General features: G+C 38.1%; 1 protein-coding gene across 15 annotated transcripts in view; it reads left to right on the forward strand.

Annotated features, from left to right (window-relative positions):
* Positions 1–19,830, forward strand: part of APC (APC regulator of WNT signaling pathway) — a 142,511-nt gene that overhangs the window by 18,238 nt on the left and 104,443 nt on the right. For 6 of the 15 annotated variants that reach the window (XM_015140574.3, XM_015140578.3, XM_078005104.1 and 3 more), the window contains exon 1: positions 13,088–13,128. The exons of 8 other annotated variants lie outside the window; for them this stretch is intronic. The gene's annotated coding sequence lies outside the window, so the exon portion shown is untranslated. Of the gene's footprint in view, positions 1–13,087; positions 13,129–19,830 lie in introns of those variants that run through there. One more of the 15 variants, XM_015140580.3, reaches the window with a different exon arrangement.

The raw sequence follows: 19,830 nt of genomic DNA on the forward strand, positions 1-19,830 counted from the left end.
TAATTCCACCATTTTGGGAGGCTGAGGTGGGTGTATCCCTTGAGTCCAGGAGTTTGAAACCAGCCTGGGCAACATGGTGAAACCCTGTCTCTACAAAAACTTAAAAAAAAAAAAAAAAAATAGCTGGGCTTGGTGGTGCAGGCCTGTAGTCCCAGCTACTTGGGAGGCTAAGTTGGGAGGATCACCTGAGCCCAGGAGGTTGAGTCTGCAGCAAGGCGTGATCATGCCACTGCATTCCAGCCTGGGCGACGGTGAGACCCTATCTCAAAAATCCCCAAAGCACCACACATCAAAAAAATTCCTTTACTATGGAATTCCCAAGTATTTTGTTGAGAAAATTTAGGTGTTGGAATTAAATAGCAGACTTTCTTCAGAAAAAGATTAGGAAAAAGCCCTTACCATAGTATATGAGGTAGACACTGGTTCAGGATCAAGATCCTTACTAATAGCCTGTGTCTGTTTGAAATGGGAGAGTTCCCTGACCTGCCTCGCAGGATGTGCAACAGGGGAGTGGCTCATCTGTTTGGGCCACCATCCGTGCTCAAACCCCTTATGGGAGGGGGAGCACACAGATGGGCAGGTGCAGAAGCCGGGGCAAATGCTCCTGGGATCCAGCCCCATGGCAGCATGCAGGGGTGGGAGCCTGCAGCTCCTGAAGCCCAAGTGGGAGTGTGTTACAGTGAGCCCCTTTAGCCTTGCAGATGGCTTAAGTGTTAACCAGCTCAGTACCCTCCTGGTACCCAGGTCCTTGTCCGGCATCCGGAAAGATTTAGGTTGTACACGGACTTGAAGAATGAATGCATGGGTTTTATTGAGTCGTGGAGGTGGCTCTCAGTGGGATGGATGGGGAGCTGGAAGGGGGGTGGAGTGGGAAGATAATCTTTCCCTGGAGTTGGGCTGTCCAGCAGCCAGTTTCCTCTCTGACCATCCCCAGCCAAACTCCTCTCAGTGTTCAAACATTCCTTCTCTTCTCTCTGCTGCACCGTTTTGCCATTCTGCTCCTGCATTCATCTCCTTGTGGAGCAGGGGATTTGGGGTTTTTATGGGCACCGGATAAGGGAGCATGGCAGACCAAAAGGCATCTTTTGGGTGCGAAAAAAGAAATGCCTGTTCCTATTTAGGGCTGCAGGTTTCCAAGCTTGGAGTGGGGCCTTTGCTGGAGAACTGCCCTCTTCTACCCAGTATTTCCCTGTCTCCTGTCTGTATCATATTGAGAGGGCATTTGAATGTGAAATGAAATTTTTTCTAATTCTTAAACCTTTCTGATTGTATAAAAGGTGTATGACACTTAAGATAATTCACCTGAGCTTGGAGTACTTGGCAGAGAAAGTTTAAAAAGACTTACAAAGTAAATATGAAGTTGTAGTTATAAAACATTGATCTATTTTGAAAAAGGGAATTATGTTTATTAGATTGTTTTGATTTTCTTTTCTCTCTTCCCTCTGAAAACATAATATTAAATATGCATTATGAATGCCTTTATTAGGTGACTCATTCTTCTAATGCTTAAAATGAGTCTATGATATATATTAGATACTATTAAGTTGGTGCGAAAATAATTGCAGTTTTTGCCATTGAAAGTAATGGTAAAAATGCAATTACTGTTGCACCAACCTACTCTTAGGGGTAGTCAGGTGATCAAGAGGTTTCCAGTTTGATTGAGATAGTTCAGTAATGCTAGATAGATTTTTTTTTTTTCATTTTACTTAATGGTAAGTTGGGACCCTTGCAAACACTTATCTTCGGACATTCAGAGGGACATAATTTTGTAGTCTATACTTTTAAAAAATTCAGCATGTAGCAAGAGGAATGAAAGACATTCAAAAAGGAAGAAAATGGTATAGCATTGGGCAATGCCATGTGCAGTTATTCAATATAATATTTTAAAAGTTTATATTTTCTCATTCAAGGTAAGACTTTGGGAATATTGGTATAAGAACAAAAGTCTTTTGACCCAAGGCTTTGGTTTAAAGTTCTAAATGCCATTACTGTGCCCTGTATTTATGAAAATAAGCACCCAATTTTGTTTTTAACATCAGTATTGAGATTTTTCTTATCAATTATGATGTATTTTAAGGGCTGATTTGTGTGTTATAAACTGATTTATCAGGTAATCTGGGCATTTTAGGACATTTTAAATATTAAATGAATGATCATCTTAATCTTGTTTTCTTGGGAAAAAGGCTTTAAAAAAAACCATCCTATGTGCTACTCTTTCTTGAATCCACAGTGCATAAACATTTGGTGCTGTTTTGGTGACCTTGAGTCACTAAGCTCCTCAGTGTTAAAATGGTATCTTTATGAATACAGTTGGTATTGTAAAATTGTACTTTTGGGGGCAGTCTTGTAGCTGTTTTAGGTTTTAAGTAGAGATCAAAGTAAAAAAAAAAAAATTCAACAAGACATACTTAAAAAAAAATACGCAGGCAAGCATAAAATCTTGTTTTAAACATTTAACTTAAAAAAATAAATCAGAATTTTTCCCCCCATAGAAAAGGATAGTTTAAAATGAGCGTGTCCAACCCACAGCTTTGAATGTGGCCTAACACAAATTCATAAACTTTCTTAAAACATTATGAGGCTTCTTTGCAATTTTTTTTTAAGCTCATTAGCTGTCGATAGTGTTATTGTGGTTTTTTTGCTGTTGTTGTTGTTTTGAGACAGTCTCTGTTGCTCAGGCTGGAGTGCAGTGTTGCGATCTCAGCTCACTGCAGCCTCCACCTCCTGGGTTGAAGTGATTCTCCTGCCTCAGCCTCCTGAGTAGCTGGGATTACAGGCGCCCACCACCATGCCCGCCTACTGGTTTTTTGTATTTTAGTAGAGATGGGGTTTCACCATGTTGGCTAGGCTGGTCTTGAACTCCTGACCTCAGGTGATCCGCCCGCCTCAGCCTCCCAAAGTGCTGAGAATACAGGTGTGAGCCACTGCGCCTAGCCAGTGTTAGTGTATTTTATGTGTGGCCCAAGACAGTTCTTCCAGTGTTGCTCAGGGAAGCCACGATATTGGACATCCCTGGAAAACACTGCATGTCCTGAAATTGGAGTTTTAGCAGATTAGGACATGTTAAGAATTTAGAAAAATAAAGGTCTTACGCACAGTTTTTCTAAATCTTTTGTTAATTGGGTAAAATGGTTGCCAGAGGTGATTGTGTTTTTTTGTTTTATCAATATCATAGAATTTATAAACTTTTTTATAGAGTATATGACTTAAAGGAGTTTTTTTTTTTTTTCCTGCAATCATATTTTCCAGTTGAAAAAGCTTTTGGCCATTAAATTTAGCTATAAATTAGTAATAGTGTGCATATGATTTCTGATTATTTTTCCTCTTGAGTCAGAACTAGAAACTGGTCCTGTAATATTTGTGGATCTTGTTCTAATTATATATCCCTTTATATTTGAAATACTTAGTATTTTCATTGCCTCTATGGTGAATTCTGAGTTTTTTAACCTAACACACAATATTGAAATCTCTGCCCTGAAAAATTCCTAAACATCCTTGAAGTCTAGTTCTGTTACTACTTTCTCTCTGAAATCTTTTTTGATTACCTAGCTGGAAACTATCTAATCTTCCATTCTTTAACAATACATTCCCTTGTATTAAAACTTATGCTGTAAATGTCTTAGTCCCCTTGTAGATTATAAATTGTCTTATTATTGTATCATCCACATTCATACATTGAACAAGAAGTACCAAGCACTGTTATAGATGTGACAGAAACAGCGGTGTAGGAGAATCTTGGTTCTGGTCTTCATGGGATTTATATTCCACTTTGGAAAACAATGATGAAGAGAGACAGAAAATTAAATAAATCATAGATAGAGCTTTTCTGATCTCAAATGCTTAGAATATGAAACTCCATGATGTGGTAGAAAGTTTGAGGATAGCACCAGTGTGTTGATAAGGTGATCATGGAAGGTGTGATCTTTGAAAATTCGACTTTTTTTTTTTTTTTTTGAGACAGAGTCTTGCTCTGATGCCCTGGCTGGAGTTCGGTGGCACATCTCGGCTCAGTGCAAGCTCCGCCTTCCAGGTTCATGCCATTCTCCTGCCTCAGTCTCCTGAGTAGCTGGGACCACGGGCGCCCACCACCACGCCTGGTTAATTTTTTGTATTTTTTGTTTTTTTAGTAGAGACAGGGTTTCACCATGTTAGCCAGGATGGTCTTGATCTCCTGACCTCGTGATTCGCCCACCTTTGCCTCCCAAAGTGCTGGGATTACAGGCGCGAGCCACCGCGCCAGGCCAATAATTTGATATTTATGCCAAAACCTGAATGACACAAAGAACTAGTCATTTGAAGATCTGGAAACAGAATGTTTGAGGCTGAAGGAAAGTTAATTCTAAGACATAAGAAAGAGGTGGGTGGAAAAGGACGGGAAAAGTGATAAGAATGGGATCTAGATTATGTAGAGTTGTAAACCAAGGTAAGGAATTTAAAATTTATTCTAATTTCACTGGGAAGCCAATGAACAGTTTGAAGTTTTTAAGGGCTCATGTCATTACATTGGGTCCACCCAGGATAATCTCCCGATTTTAAGGCCAGCTAACTAATAAACTTAATTTTACCTGCCATGTTCCTTTTACCATATAATGTAGTATATTCACTAGAGTAACACCAGAGGGCAAGTCTTGAGGGCCTAAATGCTGCCAAATTTTGTATGCATAGGTTTTATTTAACCTAATAACTATTTAATATCTTACAAGGGCAGTGAAGCAGAACTAACTTAGGGTAGCTGAGTTGTTGAGTCATCACAGTTTTTCTGATTTCTTTTGCCTTTACTGATATGCCCGATATGCCCACTCCTTGGCATTACCTCTTATTTGCCAGTGCCCATACGATAACCGCAAACTCTGTTTCTGTTTAGTTATTTAACTAAATTAACATAAAGATATCTCCTGCATTTAAAGAAATTTTGTTCTAGATATTTTCCAGAGAGATCTGTATTTTCTCATGGATAAAAATTTATGAGTGGATTCATTGTAGATTCTAAAAGGACATTTTCAAACCTGTTTGAGTGTTCTTATTTTTACCTATTCTGATTATAATTCATTCATTCAATAAATATCAAGTACCTACTGCTGCAGAGCCGACTACTATGTAGTAAGCATCAGAATGATAACAGTTGAACAAGTAACTTCTTATGAGGGATGAGGCTTGAAAAAGTACAAGGTGCTCTGAGAGGTACCTTAGTGAAGGAAACTGCTGCTGAGACATGGAGGATGAGGCAATATAGTCAGCATTGGCTTTGAAGTCAGACTCCCATTTCACTGTTGGTTGAATTTGGATACTTTTTAAAATTTCTTTGAGCCTAAATTTTCCATGCGTGTGAATAGTGATACCTTTATCTCTCTAGAAGTTTTGTTAGGATTAGATTAGATTGAATATATGAAAATGCCTAACATAATGTTTGCCACTGGTTTAGAAGCATATTTATCATGAAACTAATAAAGTTTAGTGAACCTAATTGCATGGCCCTTTCTAAGGCCCTTGCAGGAGCAGCCCTAGCAATCTTGAATTAATTTATGTTTTTTCTTAAAGACCCTCCCACCCACCTGCCCCTTTATTATAGTATTATAGGCTCCTGGTCACCACAAAATCTGAATCTGCTTTTGGCCACAGGTTAAGTGAGAAACAAATGTTAATTTCTCTCTCCTCTAATGTTGTAACTTCAGTTTGTGTCCAACCTAGAAGTACTTAACTTAAAAAAAATGGAAAGAAATTATATATATTAGGTTGTAGGAATTTTATAAAATGCAGAAAAACTAAAATTCTTGTAATTCCTAGGGAGGAAACGTGATATTTTATCTCTCCCTGCTTTTCCCTTTTAAAATTTATTTTTTATTTTTTAAAAGCTAGTTTATATCATATTAAACACAATATTCTGCATTTTCATATAATATATGGATTACATAATTATATATCATATAATTATATTTTACAACATAATTTTGTCTTGTAAATGTGCCAAAAGTATAATTAACCAAGCTGTTGTTAGTAATCATTGAGGTTTTTTCTAACATTTCAGTAGTATAAGTAATGCCGAATTACAAATCTTTGTAGAGGTATCTGTATATAGAATAATTTCTTTTAATTGGCTTGCTTGAGTATAAGAATTGTCCTTGTCCATTTTCTGCTACTATAACAAAATACCTGAGACTTGGTAATTTATAATGAACAGAAATTTATTGGTTCATAGTTACAGGAGCTAAGACGTCCAAGAGCATGGTACCAGCATCTGTTGAGGGCTTTCTTACTGTGTCATCCCAAGGTGGAAGGAGGAAGGACAGGAGTGGCCCAGAGCAAGCAAGGGATCAAATTTGTAGCCTCAGGCTTTTTAATAAAAGACATTAATCCATTACTGAGGGTAGAACATTAATACCTCCAATTAGGCTCCAGCTCCCAACACTGTTGCATTGGGGATTAAATTTCTGAAACAGGCTTTTGGGGTACATACTCAAATCATAGTAAACATTTTAAACATTTTAAAGACTTATGTGACCTCACTGACCCTACAATATTATTTTAAAATATCATTGCCTATTTTTATAGTACTCTTGTGTTTATTTCTATTTCTTTGATCATTTGAAATAGTAAAACATTCTTCCATGGTTTTTTGTTTTATTTTGTTTTGTTTTGTTTTTATAGACAGAGTCTTGCTCTGTTGCCTAAGCTGCAGTGCAGTGGCGCGATCTCAGTTCACTGTAGCCTCCGCCTCCCAAGCTCAGGTGATTCTTGTGCCTCAGCATCCCGAGTATCTGGGACTACAGGCATGTGCCACCTTGCCTGGCTAAGTTTTGTATTTTTAGGAGACACGGGGTTTCACCATGTTGGCCAGGCTAGTCTCAAACTCCTGGCCTCAAGTGATCTGCCCACCTTGGCCTCCCAAAGTGCTGGGATTACAGGCATAAGCCACTGCACATGACCAAAACATTCTTCTATGTATTTATTAGTCCTTCATATTTTTTCTCATGTTAATTGCCAGTGCTTATGCAAGATACCTGGAAAGCTTTTGACAGGAAGAAGTAAGTTTCTTTCTCCTCTAAGCAAGTCCTGAAGCTGTGTAACACTCCAAATTAAAAGGCTTTTTCAAAATGGTTTCCCTACTGTAGTGCAGTGGGAACTTTGATAGCAGAATCTAAAGCAGTGCTTGGTGTTTCTCACCCCTGGCAGCACATACTAAAGCTTGGGCACTACCCACAGATTGTTTCTTGGTGTTTTAAAAGCTCCTCAGAGTACTGAAGGTATTCTGCAGTGTAATAACTAAGCTCAGAAACTCAGTCCCATGGCTGCATCACCACATTCGTTTTTCCACATACAGGGGCCAGAGTTTTAACTTAAAATATTCCATTTCCTCAGTAGAAGGTTATATTTTACAATAATATTATTTAACAATTGCTATACTATTATTCCATGAGGGCATTTTAATTGAATGCCTTTTGCGGGTTAATTTAAAATCACTTCTTAAAATAATATTTAATGAACACCTATGTAGAAAACATTGTGATATACACCATGAGATATGAGAGAAAATCAGGTGTGGGCTTTTCCCTTGGGATTTTTATAGTCGGGAATGGGATAGGAGGTGTATATACACAAGAACAAAATGTATTTGTGCCATAAAAGATGGAGGAACAATGAAGGGAAGAGGAGATGAATTGATTCTAGGTGGATTGCTGGATTACTTCATGGGAATTTATGTTTAAGCCAAACCATGATTTGGGCCAGTGGAGCAATTAATCATCCTTTACTTTAAAAAATTCAGTTTTTAAAGCTTGTTCATAATACATAATGATCCTTATTACAGCTCTGCAAGATAAGTCAGTTATTCCCATTTTATAGATGGAGTAGTCAAGTCTTAGAAAAATTAAATGACTTTTCCAGTGTTATCAAGCTACAAAGTGAAAGATTCAGAACTTGACCCTAAGTCTTCAATCTCCATATGCTGGAGCCTTCTAAAGTATCTCAGTAGAGTAGCAAAGAGCTATACGAGCAAGAAGCTATAAGTTTTAGAAAGGGCTGATTAGTTAATTTTATTATTAGGATGCAAATTCTGAAATAGTTGGAGATAAAGCTATCGTATGGTCAGCAGAATAATGGCTCCCTACAAATGTCTGCTTCCTAGTCCCCAGAATCCATGAATATGTTAGGTTATGTGACAAAAGGGAATTAAGATGGCTAATGAGGTAACTTGAAAATAGGAAGATCATCCTGGATTATTGAGGTGGGCCAAATGTAAGGGTCTTTAAAGCGTAGCTTACTTAAGAGTGGAAGAGGGAGGCTGAAAAATGAGAGTCAGAGAAGGAAAGTTGAGAAGGAGCAAGGTCAGTCCTACAGAATGAGAAAGACTCAATTCAACATTGCTTGCTCTGAAGATGAAGGCAAAGTGCTACGAACCATAAAATGCAGTGGGTCTGTAGAAGCCAGAAAGGATAAGGAAACAGATTCCCCCTTGGAGCCTCTAGAAAGAAGTGCAGCCTTGCAGACACCTTGATTTTAGCTTAGTGAGACCCATTTTAGACTTCTAACCTACAAAACTGTAAGTTATCAAGTTTGTGTTTTAAGACACAAAATTGTGGTAATTTATTTTGGCAGCCATAGGAAATTTAATACGCTTAGGACATATTTTAGTGTAGGAAGACTAATTAACATGACCTCAGGGCACTCCATGACTAAACTCCAAACTGTCTCAGTTCCACTGTCAGCAGTGGAGAGGCATGGAATGTTCTTGATCAAAAGTGTGAAGAAGGCCGGGCGCAGTGGCTCAAGCCTGTAATCCCAGCACTTTGGGAGGCCGAGATGGGCGGATCACGAGGTCAGGAGATTGAGACCATCCTGGCTAACATGGTGAAACCCCGTCTCTACTAAAAAAATACAAAAAAAATTAGCCGGGCGAGGTGGCAGGTGCCTGTAGTCCCAGCTACTCGGGAGGCTGAGGCAGGAGAATGGCGTAAACCCGGGAGGCGGAGCTTGCAGTGAGCTGAGATCCGGCCACTGTACTCCAGCCTGGGTGACAGAGCGAGACTCCGTCTCAAAAAAAAAAAAAAAAAAAAAAAGTGTGAAGAACTATTTTGATGTTTGCTGATTAGAAAGGATATTGGCGAGAGGAAAATTAATTAAGATTCTGTTAGATGCTAGGAACACTTCTTTTGAGACTCACTCCTTGAGGTAACATAGAACATACAGGTAAGTCTTGCCCGTAGAAGACTATGAATATATCTCCCGGTCCTGAGTGGCTACTCACGTCCGTAATCACAGCACCTTGGGAGGCCAAGGCAGGAGGATCACCTGAGGTCAGGAGTTCGAGGTTACAGGGAGCTATGTTCACGCCACTACACTACAGCCTCTGGGTGACAGAGCAAGACCTTGTCCCTAAAAAAAAAGGGAGATAGTTAGATGGATGGATAGATAGATATAGATAAAGATAGACACATAGGTCAAGATCTCCCACTTAGTTTATACATCACTGAAAATCTCATTGCCATTGTAACATTTCACCTCGTTCTCGTATCCCATGAAAAATACAGAACCAATTTAGCACACATCTAACTTATCTCTTCTTAGACTTTTCCATCGTACCATAACTAACTATAAATCCAAACACAAAGGTTTCTAAATCTGAGCTTTATTTGATGCCTTAGTACCTGTAGAAGTTAAATTTACACTAGTAACTGTTTTTTCAATGCATAATTATTATTTTGAAAGAAAAAACTTGTTGATATCTGTAGGCATAACTCTATTCTATGTCTAAGGCCTTCAGTAAAGAGAAATAGTTTATCAATAAAGTACCAGAGTCAATTAAGACGACTGAAAGGAGCACTAATTTTAACTCATTTTACACTAGTTAATGTTGTCCGTATTCTACTTGTCAGTTTTTTAAACCACAAGTTTTAAATTAAGCCAAAAGTGCCTAGGTAAAAATGGAATGGAAAGGATTTTGTGTGTGTGTGTGTGTTTTTTTTTAGATAGAGTCTTGCTTTGTTACTGAGGCTGGAGTGCAGTGGTGTGATCTCAGCTCACTGCAGCCCCCGCCTTCCAGATCCAAGAGATTCTCGTGCCTCAGCCTCCCAAGTAGCTGGGGAATGGAATATTTAAGACATTAAGAATCCTATTAATTCTATTTAGTCATTTTTTTTTGTAGCTGCAGAAGGTTCAGAAGGGTTTTTTAAGTTGAATTATATGTTCATATTTACAGCATTTACATATGAAACCATTTACTAAAAGCAGTGAAGCTGGTTATAACAAACACTGATACTGAAAATAAGAGATATGTTTGTCAGTGTGGTCTTTAAACAGTATTACACAATTTATTTCTGTTTCATTTTGATCAGAAAAAAATTGCATATATATATAGAGAGAGATGTGGTCTCTGTTGCGCAGGCTGGAGTACAGTGGTGAGATCTCAGCTCACTGCAACCTCCACCTCCTGGTTCAAGTGATTCACCCACCTCAGCCTCTTGAGTAGCTGGGACCACATGTGCGTGCCACCACAGCTGGCTAATTTTTTTGTATTCTTGGTAGAAATGAGGTTTTACCATGTTGCTCATGCTGGTCTTGAACTCCTGAGCTCAAGCGATCTGGCCAAGCTCAAGAGATCTGGACACCTCAGCCTCCCAAATTCCTGGGATTATAGGCATGAGGCACTGCACCCCGCCCAGAAAATATTTTTAATGCATATATATATATGTAGTATAAATAACATCTTCAATTAAATAGAGATGGCAGAAGCTTTATTCTGAGGTATGTACAAACTTGGTAACACAAGGTAATGCTTCAGTAATTTTCCATGTTGAAATTTGGCGCAATATACTTTGATTATATATCTATATTTAATTATGGTTTTTAAAATAGCTATGCAGTTTTAAAAATTCAAATTAAACTTTTGTGGGAACTCTACTGGTTTGAAAAATATTACTGAGTAATTGGCAACATTGTAAAATATAAAATTTTTGACTTGGCTTTCTTTTATATTTGAAGCATAGTGACTAATAAATATATAATTGTCATAGTTTTCTTTACAACTCTGTCATTTAAGTCACTGATGAGTATCTATGATACATGCAGTAAAAATTTAGACAAACATTTTGGCTACAAATTGGTTTACTAAAAGCTTGAATCATAGTCTGAGTCAAGAGTAATAGGCTTACAATTGTGTCTTAGGGTACTAAGAAGTTCTTTTGAGGAGCTTTTAAATTGTATTCTTTGTTTTGAAAAACTTTTCCTTCTGGAAGTTCTAGGCCTTATGAGAAATTACCTATTCTGAATTTGTCACAAATAATGATGTAAATAAGTCCTGTGCAGTGAATCATGTGCTTTCAGTAAGAGGATTTTGAAAGCCTTTTGTAAAACGAAGTCATTCTCATAATAGAGTTATTTAGGATAGAATCAAATTGATTTACATGCTTTATTTATTTCAAATATGAAGGGAAATTGTTTCTAAATATATTTAAACTTTTAATAGAACAGTAGTATGCCATCAGTGTGGAAATAACTCACTTGTTAATTAAATAAATATTTAGGGTATATTTGCTATATATCAGGCATTATAACACAAGGACTAATGAAGGAGGGAAAAAAACAAAAGCACGAAAGAAGAGCAGAAATAGCTCCATAATCTCACTTTCCGGGGATAACCTCTACAGACATTTTGTTGAGTGTCTATTACTTTTCTGATATATACATTTTTTAATAAAATGGAATTGCCTCAAATATGCTATTTAATAGCTTGTTTCTTTTCATACTATTTGAAAATTAAGAAAAGATATAATGTATCTTTATAATATGCTTCATTTAAAAACTTTAAGTTTAAGCCGGGTACAGTGGTTCATGTCTGTGTCTGTAATCCCAGCACTTTGAGAGGCCGAGGTGGGCGGATCACGAAGTCAGGAGATTGAGACCATCCTGGCCAACATGGTGAAACCCCGTCTGTACTAAAAATACAAAAATTAACTGGGCATGGTGGCATGTGCCTGTAGTCCCAGCTACTCAGGAGGCTGAGGCAGGAGAATCGCTTGAACCTGGGAGGTGGAGGTTGCAATGAGCCGAGACTGCACCACTGCACTCCAGCCTGGCAACAGAACAAGACTCCATCTCAAAAAAAAAAAAAAAAAAGTGAAATATAGTATCCTTTTAAATTTTAAATAGATAATAGAAACTGGTTTCCCCCCATTTAAACCAGAATTTAAGTTTAACTTTATAAATTCTTGACAATTTGGATTTTGTCATTCAACCTCATAAAATTAGTTATTTAAGCTTCACCTGGTTAGGTTTAAATGCAATGCAATTTGCGTTAAAACACTACATTAAAGCCTCAGATTTGTAGTTGCTAACAGCACTTCTATGTATGTGTTAGGGACTGCTCTAAATACTGCTTCATATATATTAACTCTTCTATTCTGTACTTCTATTCCCATTTTATAGAGGAGGAAATTGAAACACTGAGAGGTTAAGTAACTAAAGTTGCAGAGCTAGAGTGACAGGAGTAAAGCTTCAACCCAGGCAACCCAGACTTCAGAGTTCTCATCTCAACTGCTAAGCTGCTAGCATAGCTTTTCTGGTAACTGTTTTTAATTCAAATATAGTTCGAGTGATCTATCTAACAAGTCATCACTCTAACAACTCGGTGACTTGTAATGTAAAATTATTCGTTGTAATACATTTAATATAATTGTTTCTTTGTGCTGTGCTGCAAAAATCATAGCAAATGAGATGTAATTTATTACTCTCCCTCCCACCTCTATTACTCTCCCTCCCACCTCCAGCATCTTGTGCTAATCCCTCTGCCCTGCGGACCTCCCCCCACTCTATTATGCGTGTCAACTCGCATCAACTTCCTTGCTTGCTGGGGACTGGGGCCGTGAGGGCATACCCCCCGAGGGGTGCGGGGCTAGGGCTAGGCCGGCTGTGCGGTTGGGCGGGGCCCTGTGCCCCTCTGCGGAGTGCGGGTCGGGAAGCGGAGAGAGAAGCAGCTGTGTAATCCGCTGGATGCGGACCAGGGCGCTCCCCATTCCTGTCGGGAGCCCGCTGATTGGCTGGGTGTGGGCGCACGTGACCGACATGTGGCTGTATTGGTGCAGCCCGCCAGGGTGTCACTGGAGACAGAATGGAGGTGCTGTCGGACTCGGAAATGGGGTAGGTGCTGGAGCCACCATGGCCAGGCTTGCTGCAGGGGGAGGGGGAAGGTGGTTTTCCCTCGCACTGTCTTAAACCGATGGTCTTTCCTTGGCACGGGGTCCACTGCCGCATGCCAAACGAGGAGGCAGGGGCGTAGCCCCCCCCCGCCCCCCACTGCAGCACTGGAGATGGATTTCCTGTACTTCAGATCCAGGGTTTTTGACAGAAGAGGAAGAAGGGGGAGGGGTAGAAGGGTTAAGGGGAGTCTGCTAAGAAAAAGCTGTTTTTGAAACTAGAAGGGGTTTTTGTTTTTATAATGCCATTTGACAGAGTGGAATAACAGTATCTAAGGAAACGGGTAGAGGACAACAAAGAATGGGCATATTCATGACGAGGAGCAAAAGCTCTAGCCCATTGAAAGGCTTCTTTTCCTCCCTGGCGACAAGGACACATGCAGTGGTGGCCAAAAGAGAGAGGAGACAAAACCGCTGCAGATGGCTGATGTGAATCTAGTGGAAAGAGCTACTGGGAATGAGAGAAAGAGGAGGAGGCAGGTACTGCAGAGCGTGAGTGGTGGTGTTGGTTGATGAAATATTGGTCACCAGTAGTGTGCCTGCTTTTGTAAAACATCTAAGTAAACTCCCTGTGAATAGGGTGGCAAAAAGATACCAGTGTCTTTGTTAGTTACAAAATGCAGTGGTAGTGGCTTTTTGCGGATGACTGCAGTAGTGCTTTTTCTCTCTCTGTTAGGCTGAAAAGACAACTGCAGAGGAATAAGAAATCGTGCAGCAAATGCTGGGGGTAGAAGCCCATTTACAAGAAGCCATAGTTTATAAATGCAGCCTGAACAGGAGAAAAAAAATTACTGTTTTTTAAAGTAGGAAAAATGTCAGGCTATAAATGTTTTGTCAGTGGAATGTATTGGACACTTTGATTCTACATCACGAAAGAGATGCTCAAATTCTTTGATTTTAACATAAATCCTATAGGAAATCTTAATAAATTATGTATGAAACAGTGGATCTTTTCCTTTGTTAGTGAAGCTTTTATGCCATTAATTAGGTCATTCAAGAGCAAACCACTTTATAATGTAAATTACTTTATGAAAAATTATGGTGAACAAATTTTTTTAGGCCTAATATTTAAGACCTATATTTAAGTAATTTTATATTTCTCTTTGGTTGCTTTTAGATAACACTGAATAATATTTTAAAGCAACATGACTTTTCTTCTAGATGTATTTCTGTCTAGTGAATTCTCATATACTCTTGATATAAAGTGTATTTTGTTGAGCTTATTTTTTTTCCTTTACCTAAATGTAAAAGCCTATCTTTATGCATATTTATAGTAGCCAACCTGCCACACCTCCCCACTCCCTGAACAAGGATGGCAGTGGCTTTGTAAAGCCCTCCAGGGTCAGTGACAGTGCCTCTTTAATAATGTTTATGTAATAGAAAGTCCTAAGATGACCTATTATATTGTTTTAGTAATGTTTTCAAGATAATACAGAATTGGGCTGGCTTAGATAAATAAGATACATAAATTTTTCACTGATAAATTTAAACAGTTCTTTAAAAAATTATATCTGTTTTAAGAATTACTTGATCATGGATATCAGGATTGGTAGTACTTAGGAGCCGGGCGTGGTGGCCCATGCCTGTAATACCAGCTAAACAGGAGGCTGAGGGAAGCTGAGGCAGGAGGATCACTTGAGCCTCAGAGTTCAAGACCAGCCTGGGCAACCAAGCAAGACCTTATCTCAAAAAAAAGTACTTAGAGTCTCTTTTTTTAAACCTAATGGAAACTATAGCTAGAACTAAAGATGTCACATTAAAATTCCAAATGAAGTTTAACAGCTAATATTACTTGGTTCTTTGAATTTCATTAGCATAGTGTTTGAGAGTCTATAAAATTATTATTTTTACATAAATTACCTTCTTTTACCATTTTAACAGCTCAGTGTAGCATTATTTTTATTTTAAATGTTAGAGACTCCTAATCAAGTATGTTATGACTTTATCCAAGGTCAAATATTGTATAACAATGTGAAGAACCTAAGTCTTCTATTTTATTCTAATTCTATAAAACTATAATGCCTCTTATTACATACATACAAAATAATATATAACAGAGGTAATTTGAAAAGCAATGTAAGTCACTGACAAATTATTAAAAAAATGAAAAGGCAATCCTACTTGGTTGTGAATTTTTATCTACAATATAAGAATGCTTTATAAAATACCTGGTGACTAAGCAAATGGAGAAACAGCAGTTTTCATGATGACATTCATAAACAACTTTTTAAAGATCATGTTATTATCATATGAACACATCTAAGTAGAATAGTGTTAGATTGAGAGGTTTTTCTGAATTAAATAAGAAATAAAGAACTAAAGTTTATTTCATTCCTCTTGTAGTATATCTAATCTATGACTGAACTGTTGGCTTTAGTGGTCTTTGAAATTATTCACTGATATGGTGTGAATTGTGCTATTAAGGAATTTAAAATTAAATATTTATAAATGTTTTATGAACTGAATTTAAGCTATTGAAGTTTTTCTTTTTTCTTTTTTCTTTTCTTTTTTTTTTTTGGGGGGGGGACAGGGTCTCACTTTGTCGACCCAGGCTGGCGTGCAGTCGCAAACATGGCTCACTGTAGCTTCAACCTCCCAGGCTCAAGTGATGCTCCCGCTTCAGCCCCCCAGGTAGCTGGGACTACAGGCGCACACCACCATGCATAGCTAATTTTTGTGTTTTTTGTAGAGATGGGGTTTCGCCAGGTTGCCCAGGCAGGTCTCGAACTTCTGAGCTCAAATGATCCTCCCACCTCAGCCTCCCAAAGTGCTGGGATTACAGGTGTAAGCCACCATGAAGTTTCTCATTTGCATTAATTGCTCTGTAGATTTTACCATTTTTGTCTGTTTTATAAACTATTACTCATTTTATGAAATTTAACCAATCTTTTATACTTGTGTATGTTTAAATGTTCTCTTCAATTTTGATCTCCCTTCTCCCCCTTTTCTTGTATTAGAATCTGAAACCTACTTATGTGGCACATAAAATGGGATAGAGTATTATGGTTCAGAAAAGATGGGTAATAGTTTAGGAAATACATTCACTACATATTTATTAGGATACCTTCTAAATATCATCTATGAAAGATGCTGGAGTCAAATAAGACATGTAAACTAATCTCTAAGAAACTCATGGTAGAATTATGTGAAATTTCATTGCAAGTTAAACACTGCTTTGGCTACTCCTAGGATATTTAAAGATTTATATAATCTAAGATATCCTCTAATTTAGAAGAATATGGTGGATTGCTCTTTGAACACCGCTTTTTCATAAGATCTGCTTAGAGTCACAGAGATTTTTTGAAAACTAAATTACTTTTGAAGTACTAAGTATCTTGAATGTACAATGAAAACTTCCGTTAAGTGAATAGATAATGTTCTCAAAAGCTGATTTTGTAAATCAAATCATACATCAGTTGGTACAAGGTAAGCCTTCCCCCCTTTATTCTCACACCCTGCTCCCACTCCTCGTGTTTTTAAATATGCATACATTCTTGAGAAGTAGTTATCATCATTTTGTGAATCTATTTTTTTTACAGTTAATGAGATTTTTTAAAAAAAATTTATTGCGATAAACATAAAATTTACCATCTTAAGCACTTTTAAGTGTACAGTTCTGTGGCATTAAGTACATTCACATTGTTGTGCAACCATCACGACACCCATCTCTAGAAATTTTTAATCTTCGCTAATTAAAACTCTGTGCACATTAAACACTAACACGCCATTTTCCCCTCCCCCAACCCTTGGTAACCACCACTCCACTTTTTGTCTCAATGAATTTGACTATTCTAGGAACCTCAAATAAGAAAAACCATTTAATATTCATTCTTTTGCAACTGGCTTATTTCACTTAGCATAATGTCTCGAAGGTTTATCCATACTGTAGCATGTGTCAGAATTTCCTTCCTTGTTAAGTCTAAATGATGTTCCATTGCATGTATATGGCACATTTTGTTCATTCTTCTGTCAGTGAAGTACACTTCAGGTTGTTTCCACCTTTTGTCTGTTGTGAATAATGCTGCTACAAACATGGGTGTGCAAGTGTCTGCTTGGGTTTTACTTTTTTGTGTGTACTTAAACCTGTGTTTTTAATTTACATAATTTTTGAACATTATTAACTCAATACTGTTTTTAAGATCTATTCATTTTACTTTATGTCTATCTAGTTTGTGATGCTAACTCTGCTGTATAGTATTCTGTAGTACCTATCACTGTTCCTCCAGTGAAGGCCATAAGTTTTCTCCAAATCCCATTAACCACAAACACCTTTATGGTATACATTCTTGTACATGTCACCTTAGGGACTATGTTATTTACGTATTTCTGTATAACAAATTGTACCAAAACTTAGTGGTTTAAACAGTTCCTGTGGGGCAGGAATTCAGGAATGTCTTAGTTGGATGGTCTGACTCAGGCAGGATCTCTTATAAAGTTGCAGTCACGATGTCAGTCACAGATAAAGTCATCTGAAGGGCTTGACTAGACTGACGGATCTTCTTCCAAGATGGCTGACTCGCATAGTCTGTTTTTCATTGGCTACTGGCAAGAGACCTCAGTTCCTTGTCATGTGGGCCTCTCCATGGGGCTGCTTGAGTGTCTATAACATAGCAGCTGACTTCCCTCAATGATTCTAACAGAAAGGCCATTTATGACCTAGACTCAGAAGCCACACACCATCGCTTCTGCTGTATTTTCTTTATTAGAAGTGCATCACTAAGTCCAGCCTACCCAAGGGAGGAATTAGAATCCACCTCTTAAAGGAGTAGGGTGAAAGAATTTGTGATGTATTTTAAGATCATTACATTGACCAGTGAAACAGTTTCATTGGATTTATCTCTGATAGAGGGATCTCTGGATTATAGGGCATTGTTTCCTATTTCAGATGTAACAAATTAACACAAATTTAGTGGTTTAAGACAACACAGATGGATTATCTTGCAGTCCTGGAGATCAGACACGGTTTTTACTGGACCGAAATCATGATATCAGTGGCTTTGCATTTCCTCCAGAGATTCTATGGAAGAATCAGTTTTCTTGCTTTTCTTCAGGTTCTTGGCATTCCTTGTCTCATGGCCTGTTTCTCCATCTTCAGTGCCAGCAGCTTTCTAAATCTCTCTCTGAATCTGACCCTCTGCTGCTCTTGTCACATATTCTTCTCTGACCCTTCTGCCTCCTTCTTAAAAGAACCTTTGTGATTACATTGGGTCCACCCAGATAATCCAGGAAATCCTGCTTCAAGATCCTTAACTTAATCACATCTGCAAAGTTCCTTTAGCCACATAAGGTAACACATTCATAAGTTTTGGGAACTAGGATTTGGTCATCTTTGTGGGGCCATACACAGGCATACTCATCTGTTCTCCATTTTTTTAAGCTGAAGGATTTTTTTAGTTATTTTTACTTTTGCGAATGAGTGTTACTTCCTTTTGGTAAATTCAGATTTTCATTTACCAAGTTTGTTTATAGTGTAATATATAATGATCACCAAGATGGTAAGCAGATACTCATTGTTCAATTAGATGCTTGATTTTATCATCACTTAATGTATATCAGTGTATCAGCTACTTCTGACATAGTCTGTAATAGAAATGTTAAAGCAACACGGCCTTATTAAATTTCTCTTTGTACCTTGTAGACTTGTTAAAACACCATTTCCGTGGGCGCTCTGTTGAAACTTCAGCTTCCTTACACTGTGAAGTCACTAAAGCTTGATGTTGTTCCATTCCATATTTATACATTGTACCTCCTTCTGTTGTTCCCTGATTCCTTTGCACTGTATTTCAGCTAAATTAGATGACTATCTCTTTCCCCAAATATATATATCATTTTTCCAACCTCTGACCTTTGATCGTTCTTTTCCTTCTCCTGGAATACTGTCCTCATACTTATGTTTGTTATAATCATGCCATCTCTTAAGTTCCCTTCTAAAATGGCTTTTACTTTTTGAACCCTTTCCTCAGTTTTCTCAGCAAGGTATGACTTTTGTAGCATTCTCTGTCAGTGCTTTTCAACCCAAATTTGGCCTTGAATTCTAGGTGATTTCATCTTAGCCTGGGTCCCTTGTCAGAGTCCTGAGGCCAGGCCTTTTGTGAAATACTTTGGGAAGTCATCTAGGGGATATAGAAGTATAGACCTGAAAAGAGTGAGACAGAGAAAGAAGGGCAGCTAGTAGAAACATGTTCTCAAGTTGGTCATCACTTTGGACAGTTGTGGTTTGACCTGCCAGGACTTTCTGAGGGACCATATAGAATGTAACTCTGAATTGTCCACCCAAGGGTAAGATTTGTATACTAGCTCCTGTTCCCCTTTGGTCAATAATTGCCCCATTAAGTGTTTAGTCTTTTATTGGTTGTACATGCATTAATGTTGGGAACACAGTGAGGTGTCAGAGATTCCCTAGGACAGAAAACAAAGGATACCTCGTGCCCCTGATGTGCCTTTCGTTTCCATCTGCAGTAAGCCGATTGCTGCAGCCAAGACAGTGTGAAGTGGGACACAAAAATCTATTTGTATACTGATCCTATTTACTCATTCTCTTGAATAGTCCCCCCTTTGCTAGATAATAAGCTACCTGAGAACAAGGAACTTGTCAACTTACTTTTCTCCCTATATTATTTTCCCAGAGCCACTGTAACAAAGTACC

Source organism: Macaca mulatta, chromosome 6 (assembly GCF_049350105.2).
Source record: "Macaca mulatta isolate MMU2019108-1 chromosome 6, T2T-MMU8v2.0, whole genome shotgun sequence".
Lineage (NCBI taxonomy): Eukaryota > Metazoa > Chordata > Mammalia > Primates > Cercopithecidae > Macaca > Macaca mulatta.